Genomic DNA, 17,431 nt, shown 5'->3' on the forward strand with positions numbered 1-17,431 from the left:
CGGGCAGCCCACAACATTACCGGGGGTTCACACTGCCTGCCCTCCAGGTAATCTACAGAACCCGGTGTTACAGGAAGGACAGGAAGATCATCAAGGACCTCAGCCACCCGAGTCACGGACTGTTCACCCTGCTACCATCTAGAAGATCATCAAGGACCTCAGCCACCAGAGTCACGGACTGTTCACCCTGCTACCATCTAGAAGACCATCAAGGACCACAGCCACCAGAGTCACGGACTGTTCACCCTGCTACCATCTAGAAGATCATCAAGGACCTCAGCCACCCGAGTCACGGACTGTTCACCCTGCTACCATCTAGAAGATCATCAAGGACCTCAGCCACCCGAGTCACGGACTGTTCACCCTGCTACCATCTAGAAGACCATCAAGGACCTCAGCCACCCGAGTCACGGACTGTTCACCCTGCTACCATCTAGAAGATCATCAAGGGCCTCAGCCACCCGAGTCACGGACTGTTCACCCTGCTACCATCTAGAAGATCATCAAGGGCCTCAGCCACCAGAGTCACGGACTGTTCACCCTGCTACCATCTGGAAGACCATCAAGGACCTCAGCCACCCGAGTCACGTCCTGTTCACCCTGTTACCATCTAGAAGACCATCAAGGACCTCAGCCACCAGAGTCACGGACTGTTCACCCTGCTACCGTCTAGAAGATCATCAAGGACCTCAGCCACCCTGCTACCATCTAGAAGACCATCAAGGACCTCAGCCACCCTGCTACCATCTAGAAGACCATCAAGGACCTCAGCCACCCTGCTACCATCTAGAAGACCATCAAGGACCTCAGCCACCCGAGTCACGGACTGTTCACCCTGCTACCATCTGGAAGATCATCAAGGACCTCAGCCACCCTGCTACCATCTAGAACATCATCAAGGATCTCAGCCACCCGAGTCACGGACTGTTCACCCCGCTACCATCTAGAAGATCATCAAGGGCCTTAGCCACCCGAGTCACGGACTGTTCACCCTGCTACCATCTAGAAGATCATCAAGGGCCTTAGCCACCCGAGTCACGGACTGTTCACCCCGCTACCATCTAGAAGACCATCAAGGACCTCAGCCACCCGAGTCACGGACTGTTCACCCTGCTACCATCTAGAAGACCATCAAGGACCTCAGCCACCCGAGTCACGGACTGTTCACCCTGCTACCATCTAGAAGATCATCAAGGGCCTCAGCCACCCGAGTCACGGACTGTTCACCCTGCTACCATCTAGAAGATCATCAAGGGCCTCAGCCACCAGAGTCACGGACTGTTCACCCTGCTACCATCTAGAAGATCATTGAGGACCTCAGCCACCCGAGTCACGGCCTGTTCACCCTGCTACCATCTGGAAGACCATCAAGGACCTCAGCCACCCGAGTCACGTCCTGTTCACCCTGCTACCGTCTAGAAGATCATCAAGGACCTCAGCCACCCTGCTACCATCTAGAAGATCATCAAGGACCTCAGCCACCAGAGTCACGGACTGTTCACCCTGCTACCGTCTAGAAGATCATCAAGGACCTCAGCCACCCTGCTACCATCTAGAAGACCATCAAGGACCTCAGCCACCCTGCTACCATCTAGAAGACCATCAAGGACCTCAGCCACCCGAGTCACGGCCTGTTCACCCTGCTACCATCTGGAAGACCATCAAGGACCTCAGCCACCCGAGTCACGTCCTGTTCACCCTGCTACCGTCTAGAAGATCATCAAGGACCTCAGCCACCCTGCTACCATCTAGAAGACCATCAAGGACCTCAGCCACCAGAGTCACGGACTGTTCACCCTGCTACCGTCTAGAAGATCATCAAGGACCTCAGCCACCCTGCTACCATCTAGAAGACCATCAAGGACCTCAGCCACCCTGCTACCATCTAGAAGACCATCAAGGACCTCAGCCACCCGAGTCACGGACTGTTCACCCCGCTACCATCTGGAAGACCATCAAGGACCTCAGCCACCCGAGTCACGGACTGTTCACCCTACTACCATCTAGAACATCATCAAGGATCTCAGCCACCCGAGTCACGGACTGTTCACCCCGCTACCATCTAGAACAGGGGTGTCAAAGTCAAATGGACGGAGGGCCAAATAAAAAATTTAGCTACAAGCCGAGGGCCGGACTGTTCGAATGTTCATTGAAAAATTTTTAAATGACGCATATAGTCTAGTGAACCTAATTGAACCTACTGAAAACCTAACAAATATATTCCAATATGATCAGATAAATAAAGCAATATTTTCTTATGGCTCTGTCAGTAATCTTTAATTTTCAACAGACACAAAAGACAAATTTCCTTTATATAAAAATCCCCATAACATGAACATTAAATGAAAGAAACCGGTATTCAAGGCACCATCAGTAGCCTATATTTTCTATTTTAGCAAAAGTGGGCTAAATTTACTTCAAAGAAAAAAACAATAATAGCAATTTTCTATCATCCACTCAACTGAAATATTTTTAAAATATAATTGGATTGAAATACAATAAAATAAAGTGCAAAAATCTATTAATCAAAAACAACACTTTGTTTAAGGAGAAGTAACATGCAGTGAAAACAAATATTAAACTTTAACTTTTAAACTTGAACTGAGTAAAAACTCTAAATATGTGATTGCACAGTAATGTTCACTTGTTTGAGGTTGAGGGTGATACTTGGTGGTGTCCCATCTTTTCCACAAGTTCATCAATGTTCGGGGTAAGGCTCTGAGCTGAGGAAATCCTCAGAATTGAGTGGAGGTGTTCAGCAGTAAGTCGCTCACCTGTCGCGTTTTCCTCTTGCATCTTTTCCCGTATCTTCGCCACCAGTCCGCTCCTGTGTCCACACATCGCAGGTGCTCCGTCGGTTGTCAAACCCACGAGTTTTTCCCAAGGCAGCTCCATCTCATTTACACATCTTGACACCTCTTCATACAAATCATGCCCCGTAGTTGTGCCATGCATAGGACGTAAAGCCAAAAACTCCTCTGTCACGCTTAGGCTGGAGTCCACTCCGCGGATGAAAATTGACAACTGGGCAATGTCAGAAATGTCGGTGCTCTCATCCACAGCCAAGGAATATGCAATGAAATCTTTTCCCTTTTTCACAAGCTGCTCTTTTAGATTGATGGACAACTGGTCTACTCTCTCGGCAATGGTGTTTCTGCTCAGACTCACATTTAAAAAGAGTTGCCTTTTTTCTGGGCAAACTTCGTCACAAACTTTAATCATGCAGTTTTTGATGAAATCCCCCTCCGTAAATGGCCGGGCTGATTTAGCGATCTCTTCTGCCAAAATAAAACTGGCCTTGACAGCAGCCTGGCCTTGTGATTTGGCTTTTTGAACAGAGCCTGTCGAGATTTGAGGCCTCGTTTTAATTCCTCTGCCTTTTGTAGCCTTTGTTCCATGTCCATATTCTTGTTTTTGTCCGCGTGTTTCGTTTCATAATGTCGTCTCAGATTATACTCTTTCAGTACCGCCACACTTTCTCCACACAGAAGACACACAGGTTTTCCAGCTACCTCCGTGAACATATACTCCGACTCCCACCTTGTTTGAAACCCCGGTTCTCAGTGTCCACCTTCCGTTTTGCCATTTTTGATGGGTATCTGAAAGTTAATTTTACTGTGATGCTGACGACTGCTGTGCCAATAAATATTGAAATGAAGCAGCCTACTGCTCGGTGCGTCACCGTTGCATTGTGGGAAATGTAGTATTGGTGCGTGTAAAAGATCTGCGGGCTGCCGGCTTGCTGCGGTCTGCGGGCCGGTTCTAATAATAAATCAAGATCATCCCAGGGGCCGTAAAAAACCTTCTCGCGGGCCGGATGTGGCCCGCGGGCCTTGACTCTGACATATGTGATCTAGAAGATCATCAAGGGCCTTAGCCACCCGAGTCACGGACTGTTCACCCTGCTACCATCTAGAAGATCATCAAGGGCCTCAGCCACCAGAGTCACGGACTGTTCACCCTGCTACCATCTAGAAGATCATTGAGGACCTCAGCCACCCGAGTCACGGACTGTTCACCCTGCTACCATCTGGAAGACCATCAAGGGCCTCAGCCACCAGAGTCACGTCCTGTTCACCCTGTTACCATCTAGAAGACCATCAAGGACCTCAGCCACCCGAGTCACGTCCTGTTCACCCTGTTACCATCTAGAAGATCATCAAGGACCTCAGCCACCAGAGTCACGGACTGTTCACCCTGCTACCGTCTAGAAGATCATCAAGGACCTCAGCCACCCTGCTACCATCTAGAAGACCATCAAGGACCTCAGCCACCCTGCTACCATCTAGAAGACCATCAAGGACCTCAGCCACCCTGCTACCATCTAGAAGACCATCAAGGACCTCAGCCACCCGAGTCACGGACTGTTCACCCTGCTACCATCTAGAAGATCATCAAGGACCTCAGCCACCCGAGTCACGGACTGTTCACCCTGCTACCATCTAGAAGATCATCAAGGACCTCAGCCACCCTGCTACCATCTAGAAGACCATCAAGGACCTCAGCCACCCTGCTACCATCTAGAAGACCATCAAGGACCTCAGCCACCCTGCTACCATCTAGAAGACCATCAAGGACCTCAGCCACCAGAGTCACGGACTGTTCACCCTGCTACCATCTGGAAGACCATCAAGGACCTCAGCCACCCGAGTCACGTCCTGTTCACCCTGTTACCATCTAGAAGACCATCAAGGACCTCAGCCACCCGAGTCACGGACTGTTCACCCTGCTACCATCTAGAAGATCATCAAGGACCTCAGCCACCCGAGTCACGGACTGTTCACCCTGCTACCATCTAGAAGATCATCAAGGACCTCAGCCACCCTGCTACCATCTAGAAGACCATCAAGGACCTCAGCCACCCTGCTACCATCTAGAAGACCATCAAGGACCTCAGCCACCCGAGTCACGGACTGTTCACCCTGCTACCATCTAGAAGATCATCAAGGACCTCAGCCACCCGAGTCACGGACTGTTCACCCTGCTACCATCTAGAAGATCATCAAGGACCTCATCCACCCTGCTACCATCTAGAAGATCATCAAGGACCTCAGCCATGAACTGTTCACCCTGCTACCATCTGACAGACAGAGACAGTACAGGTGCATCAGGAACCAAGACCGATAGACTGTTGAACAGCTTCTATTACCATCAGACTGTTGAACAGCTTCTATCACCATCAGACTGTTGAACAGCTTCTATCACCATCAGACTGTTGAACAGCTTCTATCACCATCAGACTGTTGAACAGCTTCTATCACCATCAGACTGTTGAACAGCTTCTATCACCATCAGACTGTTGAACAGCTTCTATCACCATCAGACTGTTGAACAGCTTCTATCACCATCAGACTGTTGAACAGCTTCTATCACCACCAGACTGTTGAACAGCTTCTATCACCACCAGACTGTTGAACAGCTTCTATCACCATCAGACTGTTCAACAGCTTCTATCACCATCAGACTGTTGAACAGCTTCTATCACCATCAGACTGTTGAACAGCTTCTATCACCATCAGACTGTTGAACAGCTTCTATCACCATCAGACTGTTGAACAGCTTCTATCACCATCAGACTGTTGAACAGCTTCTATCACCATCAGACTGTTGAACAGCTTCTATCACCATCAGACTGTTGAACAGCTTCTATCACCATCAGACTGTTGAACAGCTTCTATCACCATCAGACTGTTGAACAGCTTCTATCACCATCAGACTGTTGAACAGCTTCTATCACCATCAGACTGTTGAACAGCTTCTATCACCATCAGACTATTGAACAGCTTCTATTACCACCAGACTGTTGAACAGCTTCTATTACCATCAGACTGTTGAACAGCTTCTATTACCACCAGACTGTTGAACAGCTTCTATTACCATCAGCCTGTTGAACAGCTTCTATCACCATCAGACTGTTGAACAGCTTCTATCACCAGGCCATCAGACTGTTGAACAGCTTCTATCACCACCAAACTGTTGAACGGCCATCCCTAGCCGTCTACCAGGTGATACACAGTCACTCACACAAGCTATCAAACACACCTCATACTCACAAACACACACACACACACACACACACACACGCACACAGCCACCCCTGCTGTCTATAGAGACGTTGAACCACTGGCAACTTCCCATTTCACAATGTGAATTTAAAATACTGTCACCCTGATGTATTTTAGTTATACTGTTTCTACACACACACACACACTGGATTCTCAACACAGCTCACTGTAAGATACCTACTGCTGTACATTTCATTCTTGTCTGATCTTGTGTACATTCTCCCCGGGGTAGATGGGCAGATGGATGGATATAGATGGTATAGATGGGTATAGATGGAAATAGATGGGTATAGATGGTAATAGATGGATATAGATGGTAATAGATGGATATAGATGGATATAGATGGATATAGATGGTATGGATGGTAATAGATGGATATAGATGGATATAGATGGTATAGATGGGTCTAGATGGATATAGATGGATATAGATGGTATGGATGGTAATAGATGGATATAGGTGGATATAGATGGATATAGATGGATATAGATGGTATAGATGGGTCTAGATGGATATAGATGGATATAGATGGTATAGATGGTATAGATGGATATAGATGGTATAGATGGTATAGATGGATATAGATGGGTATAGATGGATATAGATGGGTCTAGATGGATATAGGTGGATATAGATGGTATAGATGGTATAGATGGATATAGATGGAAATAGATGGGTCTAGATGGATATAGATGGTATGGATGGGTATAGATGGAAATAGATGGTATAAATTGGTATAGATGGGTATAGAAGAATATAGATGGGTCTAGATGGATATAGATGGTATAAATGGGTATAGATGGGTATAGATGGGTATAGATGGGTATAGATGGGTATAGATGGATATAGGATATAGAAGGATATAGATGAGTATAGATGGGTCTAGATCAGTATAGATGGGTCTAGATGGGTATAGATGGTGTAGATGGGTCTAGATGGTTATAGATGGGTATAGATGGTTATAGATGGGTCTAGACTACATTGTAATACTGCTGCGCTGCTAGTTGGTTTGTTCATCAGATTCGTCCCGTCGTTCTTGATTTCTTGTCTTTTATGTCCTTACATGTAAACACATTGTCAGTCACCAGCAACATAAACATGTCACTGCAGCCTCTATAACATCTACTGACCAATACAATTAGATTGGGACACAATAACAGTTAACGTTTCATTACAACAACAGTAATATACAGACAGACAGAAGACTAGTTAATGTTTCATTACAACAACAGTAATATACAGACAGACAGAAGACTAGTTAATGTTTCACTACAACAACAGTAATATACAGAGAGACAGAAGACTAGTTAATGTTTCACTACGACAACAGTAATATACAGACAGACTGAAATGATTGTCGTCTTCCTCTTCTGAGGAGGAGTAGGAAGGATCGGACCAACATGCAGCGCAGTACGTGTTCATGATCTTATAATTACACTGAACACTAGAACAAAAATAACAAAAACGGAACAAACGAAACAGTCCTGTCTGGTACAGAGACAGAAACAGAAAACAATTACCCACAACTCAAGGGCGAAAAGAGGCTGCCTAAGTATGGTTCTCAATGAGAGACAACGATTGACAGCTGCCTCCGATTGGGAACCATACCAGGCCAAACACATAGAAATACAAACATAGAATGCCCACCCCAACTCACACCCTGACCAACCTAAAATAGAGACATACAAAAAAGGAGCTAAGGTCAGAACGTGACACAGACAGAAGACTAGTTAATGTTTCACTACAACAACAGTAATATACACACAGACAGAAGACTAGTTAATGTTTCACTACAACAACAGTAATATACACACAGACAGAAGACTAGTTAATGTTTCATTACAACAACAATAATATACAGACAGACAGAAGACTAGTTAATGTTTCACTACAACAACAGTAATATACACACAGACAGAAGACTAGTTAATGTTTCATTACAACAACAATAATATAGAGACAGAAGACTAGTTAATGTTTCACTACGACAACAGTAATATACAGAAAGAAGACTAGTTAATGTGTCATTACAACAACAGTAATATACAGACAGACAGAAGACTAGTTAATGTTTCATTACAACAACAATAATATAGAGACAGAAGACTAGTTAATGTTTCACTACGACAACAGTAATATACAGACAGAAGACTAGTTAATGTGTCATTACAACAACAGTAATATACAGACAGACAGAAGACTAGTTAATGTTTCATTACAACAACAATAATATAGAGACAGAAGACTAGTTAATGTTTCACTACGACAACAGTAATATACAGACAGAAGACTAGTTAATGTGTCATTACAACAACAGTAATATACAGACAGACAGAAGACTAGTTAATGTTTCACTACAACAACAGTAATATACAGACAGACAGAAGACTAGTTAATGTTTCATTACAACAACAGTAATATACAGACAGACAGAAGACTAGTTAATGTTTCACTACAACAACAGTAATATACAGACAGAAGACTAGTTAATGTTTCACTACAACAACAGTAATATACAGACAGACAGAAGACTAGTTAATGTTTCATTACAACAACAGTAATATACAGACAGAAGACTAGTTAATGTTACATTACAACAACAGTAATATACAGACAGACAGAAGACTAGTTAATGTTTCACTACAACAACAGTAATATACAGACAGACAGAAGACTAGTTAATGTTTCACTACAACAACAGTAATATACAGACAGAAAGAAGACTAGTTAATGTTTCACTACAACAACAGTAATATACAGACAGACAGAAGACTAGTTAATGTTTCACTACAACAACAGTAATATACAGACAGAAGACTAGTTAATGTTTCACTACAACAACAGTAATATACATACAGACAGAAGACTAGTTAATGTTTCACTACAACAACAGTAATATACAGACAGAAGACTAGTTAATGTTTCACTACAACAACAACAACAGTAATATACAGACAGACAGAAGACTAGTTAATGTTTCATTACAACAACAGTAATATACAGACAGAAGACTAGTTAATGTTTCATTACAACAACAACAACAGTAATATACAGACAGACAGAAGACTAGTTAACGTTTCATTACAACAACAGTAATATACAGACAGAAGACTAGTTAATGTTTCACTACAACAACAGTAATATACAGACAGACAGAAGACTAGTTAATGTTTCACTACAACAACAGTAATATACAGACAGACAGACAGACTAGTTAATGTGTCATTACAACAACAGTAATATACAGACAGACAGAAGACTAGTTAATGTTTCATTACAACAACAGTAATATACAGACTGACAGAAGACTAGTTAATGTTTCACTACAACAACAGTAATATACAGACAGAAGACTAGTTAATGTTTCACTACAACAACAGTAATATACAGACAGACAGAAGACTAGTTAATGTTTCATTACAACAACAGTAATATACAGACAGACAGAAGACTAGTTAATGTTTCACTACAACAACAGTAATATACAGACAGAAGACTAGTTAATGTTTCACTACAACAACAGTAATATACAGACAGACAGAAGACTAGTTAATGTTTCACCACGACAACAGTAATATACAGACAGACTGAAATGATTGTCGTCTTCCTCTTCTGAGGAGGAGTAGGAAGGATCGGACCAACATGCAGCGCAGTACGTGTTCATGATCTTATAATTACACTGAACACTGAACAAAAATAACAAAAACGGAACAAACGCAACCGTCCTGTCTGGTACAGAGACAGAAACAGAGAACAACTACCCACAACTCAAGGGCGAAAAGAGGCTGCCTAAGTATGGTTCTCAATCAGAGACAACGATTGACAGCTGCCTCCGATTGGGAACCATACCAGGCCAAACACATAGAAATACAAACATAGAATGCCCACCCCAACTCACACCCTGACCAACCTAAAATAGAGACATACAAAAAAGGAGCTAAGGTCAGAACGTGACACAGACAGAAGACTAGTTAATGTTTCACTACAACAACAGTAATATACAGACAGACAGAAGACTAGTTAATGTTTCACTACAACAACAGTAATATACAGACAGACAGAAGACTAGTTAATGTTTCACTACAACAACAGTAATATACAGACAGACAGAAGACTAGTTAATGTTTCACTACAACAACAGTAATATACAGACAGACAGAAGACTAGTTAATGTTTCACTACAACAACAATAATATAGAGACAGAAGACTAGTTAATGTTTCATTACAACAACAGTAATATACAGAAAGAAGACTAGTTAATGTGTCATTACAACAACAGTAATATACAGACAGACAGAAGACTAGTTAATGTTTCATTACAACAACAATAATATAGAGACAGAAGACTAGTTAATGTTTCACTACGACAACAGTAATATACAGACAGAAGACTAGTTAATGTGTCATTACAACAACAGTAATATACAGACAGACAGAAGACTAGTTAATGTTTCATTACAACAACAATAATATAGAGACAGAAGACTAGTTAATGTTTCACTACGACAACAGTAATATACAGACAGAAGACTAGTTAATGTGTCATTACAACAACAGTAATATACAGACAGACAGAAGACTAGTTAATGTTTCACTACAACAACAGTAATATACAGACAGACAGAAGACTAGTTAATGTTTCATTACAACAACAGTAATATACAGACAGACAGAAGACTAGTTAATGTTTCACTACAACAACAGTAATATACAGACAGACAGAAGACTAGTTAATGTTTCATTACAACAACAGTAATATACAGACAGAAGACTAGTTAATGTTACATTACAACAACAGTAATATACAGACAGACAGAAGACTAGTTAATGTTTCACTACAACAACAGTAATATACAGACAGACAGAAGACTAGTTAATGTTTCACTACAACAACAGTAATATACAGACAGAAAGAAGACTAGTTAATGTTTCACTACAACAACAGTAATATACAGACAGACAGAAGACTAGTTAATGTTTCACTACAACAACAGTAATATACAGACAGAAGACTAGTTAATGTTTCACTACAACAACAGTAATATACATACAGACAGAAGACTAGTTAATGTTTCACTACAACAACAGTAATATACAGACAGAAGACTAGTTAATGTTTCACTACAACAACAACAACAGTAATATACAGACAGACAGAAGACTAGTTAATGTTTCATTACAACAACAGTAATATACAGACAGAAGACTAGTTAATGTTTCATTACAACAACAACAACAGTAATATACAGACAGACAGAAGACTAGTTAACGTTTCATTACAACAACAGTAATATACAGACAGAAGACTAGTTAATGTTTCACTACAACAACAGTAATATACAGACAGACAGAAGACTAGTTAATGTTTCACTACAACAACAGTAATATACAGACAGACAGACAGACTAGTTAATGTGTCATTACAACAACAGTAATATACAGACAGACAGAAGACTAGTTAATGTTTCATTACAACAACAGTAATATACAGACTGACAGAAGACTAGTTAATGTTTCACTACAACAACAGTAATATACAGACAGAAGACTAGTTAATGTTTCACTACAACAACAGTAATATACAGACAGACAGAAGACTAGTTAATGTTTCATTACAACAACAGTAATATACAGACAGACAGAAGACTAGTTAATGTTTCACTACAACAACAGTAATATACAGACAGAAGACTAGTTAATGTTTCACTACAACAACAGTAATATACAGACAGACAGAAGACTAGTTAATGTTTCACCACGACAACAGTAATATACAGACAGACTGAAATGATTGTCGTCTTCCTCTTCTGAGGAGGAGTAGGAAGGATCGGACCAACATGCAGCGCAGTACGTGTTCATGATCTTATAATTACACTGAACACTGAACAAAAATAACAAAAACGGAACAAACGCAACCGTCCTGTCTGGTACAGAGACAGAAACAGAGAACAACTACCCACAACTCAAGGGCGAAAAGAGGCTGCCTAAGTATGGTTCTCAATCAGAGACAACGATTGACAGCTGCCTCCGATTGGGAACCATACCAGGCCAAACACATAGAAATACAAACATAGAATGCCCACCCCAACTCACACCCTGACCAACCTAAAATAGAGACATACAAAAAAAGGAGCTAAGGTCAGAACGTGACACAGACAGAAGACTAGTTAATGTTTCACTACAACAACAGTAATATACAGACAGACAGAAGACTAGTTAATGTTTCACTACAACAACAGTAATATACAGACAGACAGAAGACTAGTTAATGTTTCACTACAACAACAGTAATATACAGACAGACAGAAGACTAGTTAATGTTTCACTACAACAACAGTAATATACAGACAGACAAGACTAGTTAATGTTTCATTACAACAACAGTAATATACAGACAGACAGAAGACTAGTTAATGTTTCATTACAACAACAGTAATATACAGACAGAAGACTAGTTAACACTGTAGTTATATTTTCCTCTCAGTTTTTAAGTTAGAGCTTTGACAGGACAGGAACTCTTTCTGAGAGAAATGTTTCCATTTACAATCAAACTCTTTTGTAAGCAATTCATGCCAAAATGTGCCCTGATCGTTACTTGACACGCTGCCATGTGTGTTTTTGGTGGGGCTATGAACGATAATAATTACCACGGTTGCACGGCAACAAGCAGCAGAAGAACCGATGACATCACATCTGCTCCGTCGGGCAGAAATTTTGTTTTTTAAAGACGCAATAAAAAAAAATGTTCTTATTTCCAAAAATCTTAAAGAAATTCAAAGACCTTCAACAGAAGTAGAAATTCAAAGACCTTCAACAGAAGTAGAAATTCAAAGACCTTCAACAGAAGTAGAAATTCAAAGACCTTCAACAGAAGTAGAAATTCAAAGACCTTCAACAGAAGTAGAAATTCAAAGACCTTCAACAGAAGTAGAAATTCTAAGACCTTCAACAGAAGTAGAAATTCAAAGACCTTCAACAGAAGTAATCAAAGTCTGTTAATGACTCATCATTTGAGTTCTCTAGAAGGTCGGGCTGGCTGAAGAGGAGGACTATGCCTTGTAACGATCTTCCTGCCATCTGCAAATCACACTAATGACTCGTACCTTTAACTGGTACGTTTGTTGTTGTTGTTGTTGATGACGATGACAGGTCAGACCGTTGGCTTTGTGTCACACACCTTTTTTTGCTTTACATCTCTGAAACATGCTAATCAGAGGTAGCTTCATGGTGATGTGGTAAACACTGTCAACACCCAGCTACATGCTAATCAGAGGTAGCTTTATGGTGATGTGGTAAACACTGTCAACACCCAGCTACATGCTAATCAGAGGTAGCTTTATGGTGATGTAGTAAACACTGTCAACACCCAGCTATACGCTAATCAGAGGTAGCTTTATGGTGCTGTGGTAAACACTGTCAACACCCAGCTGCATGCTAATCAGAGGTAGCTTCATGGTGCTGTGGTAAACACTGTCAACACCCAGCTACATGCTAATCAGAGATAGCTTTATGGTGCTGTGGTAAACACTGTCAACACCCAGCTACATGCTAATCAGAGGTAGCTTTATGGTGCTGTGGTAAACACTGTCAACACCCAGCTGCATGCTAATCAGAGGTAGCTTCATGGTGCTATGGAAAACACTGGCAACACCCAGCTACAAGAAACATGCTAATTATAACCTCTTTGTCCTTCCTGTAATGTCCTGGTGGTGACTGGTTATCAGTGAGGTGTTGCCTTGCATCTTGCCTTGAGGCTTACGCAAACGCACACACACACACACACACACACACACACACACACACACACACACACACACACACACACACACACACACACACACACACACACACACACACACACACACACACACACACACACACACACACACACACACACACACACACACACACACACACACACACGAGTTAGCAGTATGCACAACGCCTGAGTGTGTGTGTGTGTGACAGGGTGTGTACTTGCAGGAAGTGTTTCACAGCCACACCCCCAGTCGTCTCAACACACCCACACATCCTGGGTATAAGACCAGGCAGCCGAGAACAGAACCTAAAATACACACTTGCCCAGGCATGAAGAACGCACCAGAATACAGAGTGGAGGGATATGGCGTAAGGTTCCTCTCTAGATCCTCTGAGAGGCAGGTTGTTGGTGAGTGGAAACCGTGTTAAGAATTAAGTTGGGGTCTTGGCCCTCCAATGGAGAAAAAAAGGGGGGGGGGGGCTTTTGTCTGCCCACTTCCCCAACCCTGTGAGAGACCCTGTCGAAGCCCACGGCTGTACCTCAAAGTGTTCCAAGGACAGAACAAGGGTTTCAGAAACACAGCTTTGTGTCAGCATCCTCCCCTACAGTATTCAGACAGCCAAGTCTCTCCTCCTTACAAACATTACATTTACATTTAAGTCATTTAGCAGACGCTCTTATCCAGAGCGACTTACAAAGGGTGTTATCTAGAACCTTTCTGGTCAAAAGTAGGGAACTATATAGGGAATATCCTGCCATTTGGGACGCGAGCTTTGATCTTAATGGAAGGACACAAAACAATCCACAACAACACAGATGTAGCGTTCAACCTAACCTACAACACAATCCACAACAACACAGCTGTAGAGTTCAACCTAACCTACAACAACACAGCTGTAGAGTTCAACCTAACCTACAACACAATCCACAACAACACAGATGTAGAGTTCAACCTAACCTCCAACACAATCTACAACAACACAGATGTAGAGTTCAACCTAACCTACAACAACACAGCTGTAGAGTTCAACCTAACCTCCAACACAATCCACAACAACACAGATGTAGAGTTCAACCTAACCTCCAACACAATCCACAACAACACAGATGTAGAGTTCAACCTAACCTACAACACAATCCACAACAACACAGATGTAGAGTTCAACCTAACCTACAACACAATCCACAACAACACAGATGTAGAGTTCAACCTAACCTACAACACAATCCACTGTCAGACAACACAGATGTAGAGTTCAACCTAACCTACAACACAATCCACAACAACACAGCTGTAGAGTTCAACCTAACCTACAACAACACAGCTGTAGAGTTCAACCTAACCTCCAACACAATCCACAACAACACAGATGTAGAGTTCAACCTAACCTCCAACACAATCCACAACAACACAGATGTAGAGTTCAACCTAACCTACAACACAATCCACAACAACACAGATGTAGAGTTCAACCTAACCTACAACACAATCCACAACAACACAGATGTAGAGTTCAACCTAACCTACAACACAATCCACAACAACACAGATGTAGAGTTCAACCTAACCTACAACACAATCCACAACAACACAGATGTAGAGTTCAACCTAACCTACAACACAATCCACAACAACATAGATGTAGAGTTCAACCTAACCTACAACAACACAGCTGTAGAGTTCAACCTAACCTACAACACAATCCACAACAACACAGCTGTAGAGTTCAACCTAACCTACAACACAATCCACAACAACACAGCTGTAGAGTTCAACCTAACCTACAACACAATCCACAACAACACAGCTGTAGAGTTCAACCTAACCTCCAACACAATCCACAACAACACAGATGTAGAGTTCAACCTAACCTACAACACAATCCACTGTCAGACAACACAGCTGTAGAGTTCAACCTAACCTCCAACACAATCCACAACAACACAGATGTAGAGTTCAACCTAACCTCCAACACAATCCACAACAACACAGCTGTAGAGTTCAACCTAACCTACAACACAATCCACTGTCAGACAACACAGCTGTAGAGTTCAACCTAACCTACAACAACCCAGATGTAGAGTTCAACCTAACCTACAACACAATCCACAACAACACAGCTGTAGAGTTCAACCTAACCTACAACACAATCCACAACAACACAGCTGTAGAGTTCAACCTAACCTACAACACAATCCACAACAACACAGATATAGAGTTCAACCTAACCTACAACACAATCCACAACAACACAGATGTAGAGTTCAACCTAACCTCCAACACAATCCACAACAACACAGATGTAGAGTTCAACCTAACCTACAACACAATCCACAACAACACAGCTGTAGAGTTCAACCTAACCTACAACACAATCCACAACAACATAGATGTAGAGTTCAACCTAACCTACAACAACACAGCTGTAGAGTTCAACCTAACCTCCAACACAATCCACAACAACACAGCTGTAGAGTTCAACCTAACCTACAACAACACAGATGTAGAGTTCAACCTAACCTACAACACAATCCACAACAACACAGATGTAGAGTTCAACCTAACCTACAACACAATCCACAACAACACAGCTGTAGAGTTCAACCTAACCTCCAACACAATCCACAACAACACAGATGTAGAGTTCAACCTAACCTACAACACAATCCACAACAACACAGATGTAGAGTTCAACCTAACCTCCAACACAATCCACAACAACACAGATGTAGAGTTCAACCTAACCTACAACACAATCCACAACAACATAGATGTAGAGTTCAACCTAACCTACAACAACACAGCTGTAGAGTTCAACCTAACCTACAACACAATCCACAACAACACAGATGTAGAGTTCAACCTAACCTACAACAACACAGCTGTAGAGTTCAACCTAACCTACAACACAATCCACAACAACACAGATGTAGAGTTCAACCTAACCTACAACAACACAGCTGTAGAGTTCAACCTAACCTACAACACAATCCACAACAACACAGCTGTAGAGTTCAACCTAACCTACAACACAATCCACAACAACACAGATGTAGAGTTCAACCTAACCTCCAGCAACAGGAGAACAGCAGTTTATTATTTCAGCTTTCCTTTAGTTGTTGGTTAAATCTGAGTGTTGAGGTGAACCTCCATTCTATAGACTAGCAGCCGTCCTCACTTCACTTCTGGGTGTGTGTTTATTGTGGAGGTCTACCACTGTGTTGTGGAGGTCTACCACTGTGTTGTGGAGGTCTACCACTGTGTTGTCCTCCAGTGTGTTGTGGAGGTCTACCACTGTGTTGTGGAGGTCTACCACTGTGTTGTGGAGGTCTATCACTGTGTTGTGGAGGTCTACCACTGTGTTGTGGAGGTCTACCACTGTGTTGTGGAGGTCTACCACTGTGTTGTGGAGGTCTACCACTGTGTTGTGGAGGTCTACCACTGTGTTGTCCTCCAGTGTGTTGTGGAGGTCTACCACTGTGTTGTGGAGGTCTACCACTGTGTTGTCCTCCAGTGTGTTGTGGAGGTCTACCACTGTGTTGTGGAGGTCTACCAATGTGTTGTCCACCACTGTGTTGTCCTCCACTGTGTTGTGGAGGTCTAC

Source organism: Oncorhynchus masou, unplaced genomic scaffold (assembly GCF_036934945.1).
Source record: "Oncorhynchus masou masou isolate Uvic2021 unplaced genomic scaffold, UVic_Omas_1.1 unplaced_scaffold_1669, whole genome shotgun sequence".
Taxonomy (NCBI): domain Eukaryota; kingdom Metazoa; phylum Chordata; class Actinopteri; order Salmoniformes; family Salmonidae; genus Oncorhynchus; species Oncorhynchus masou.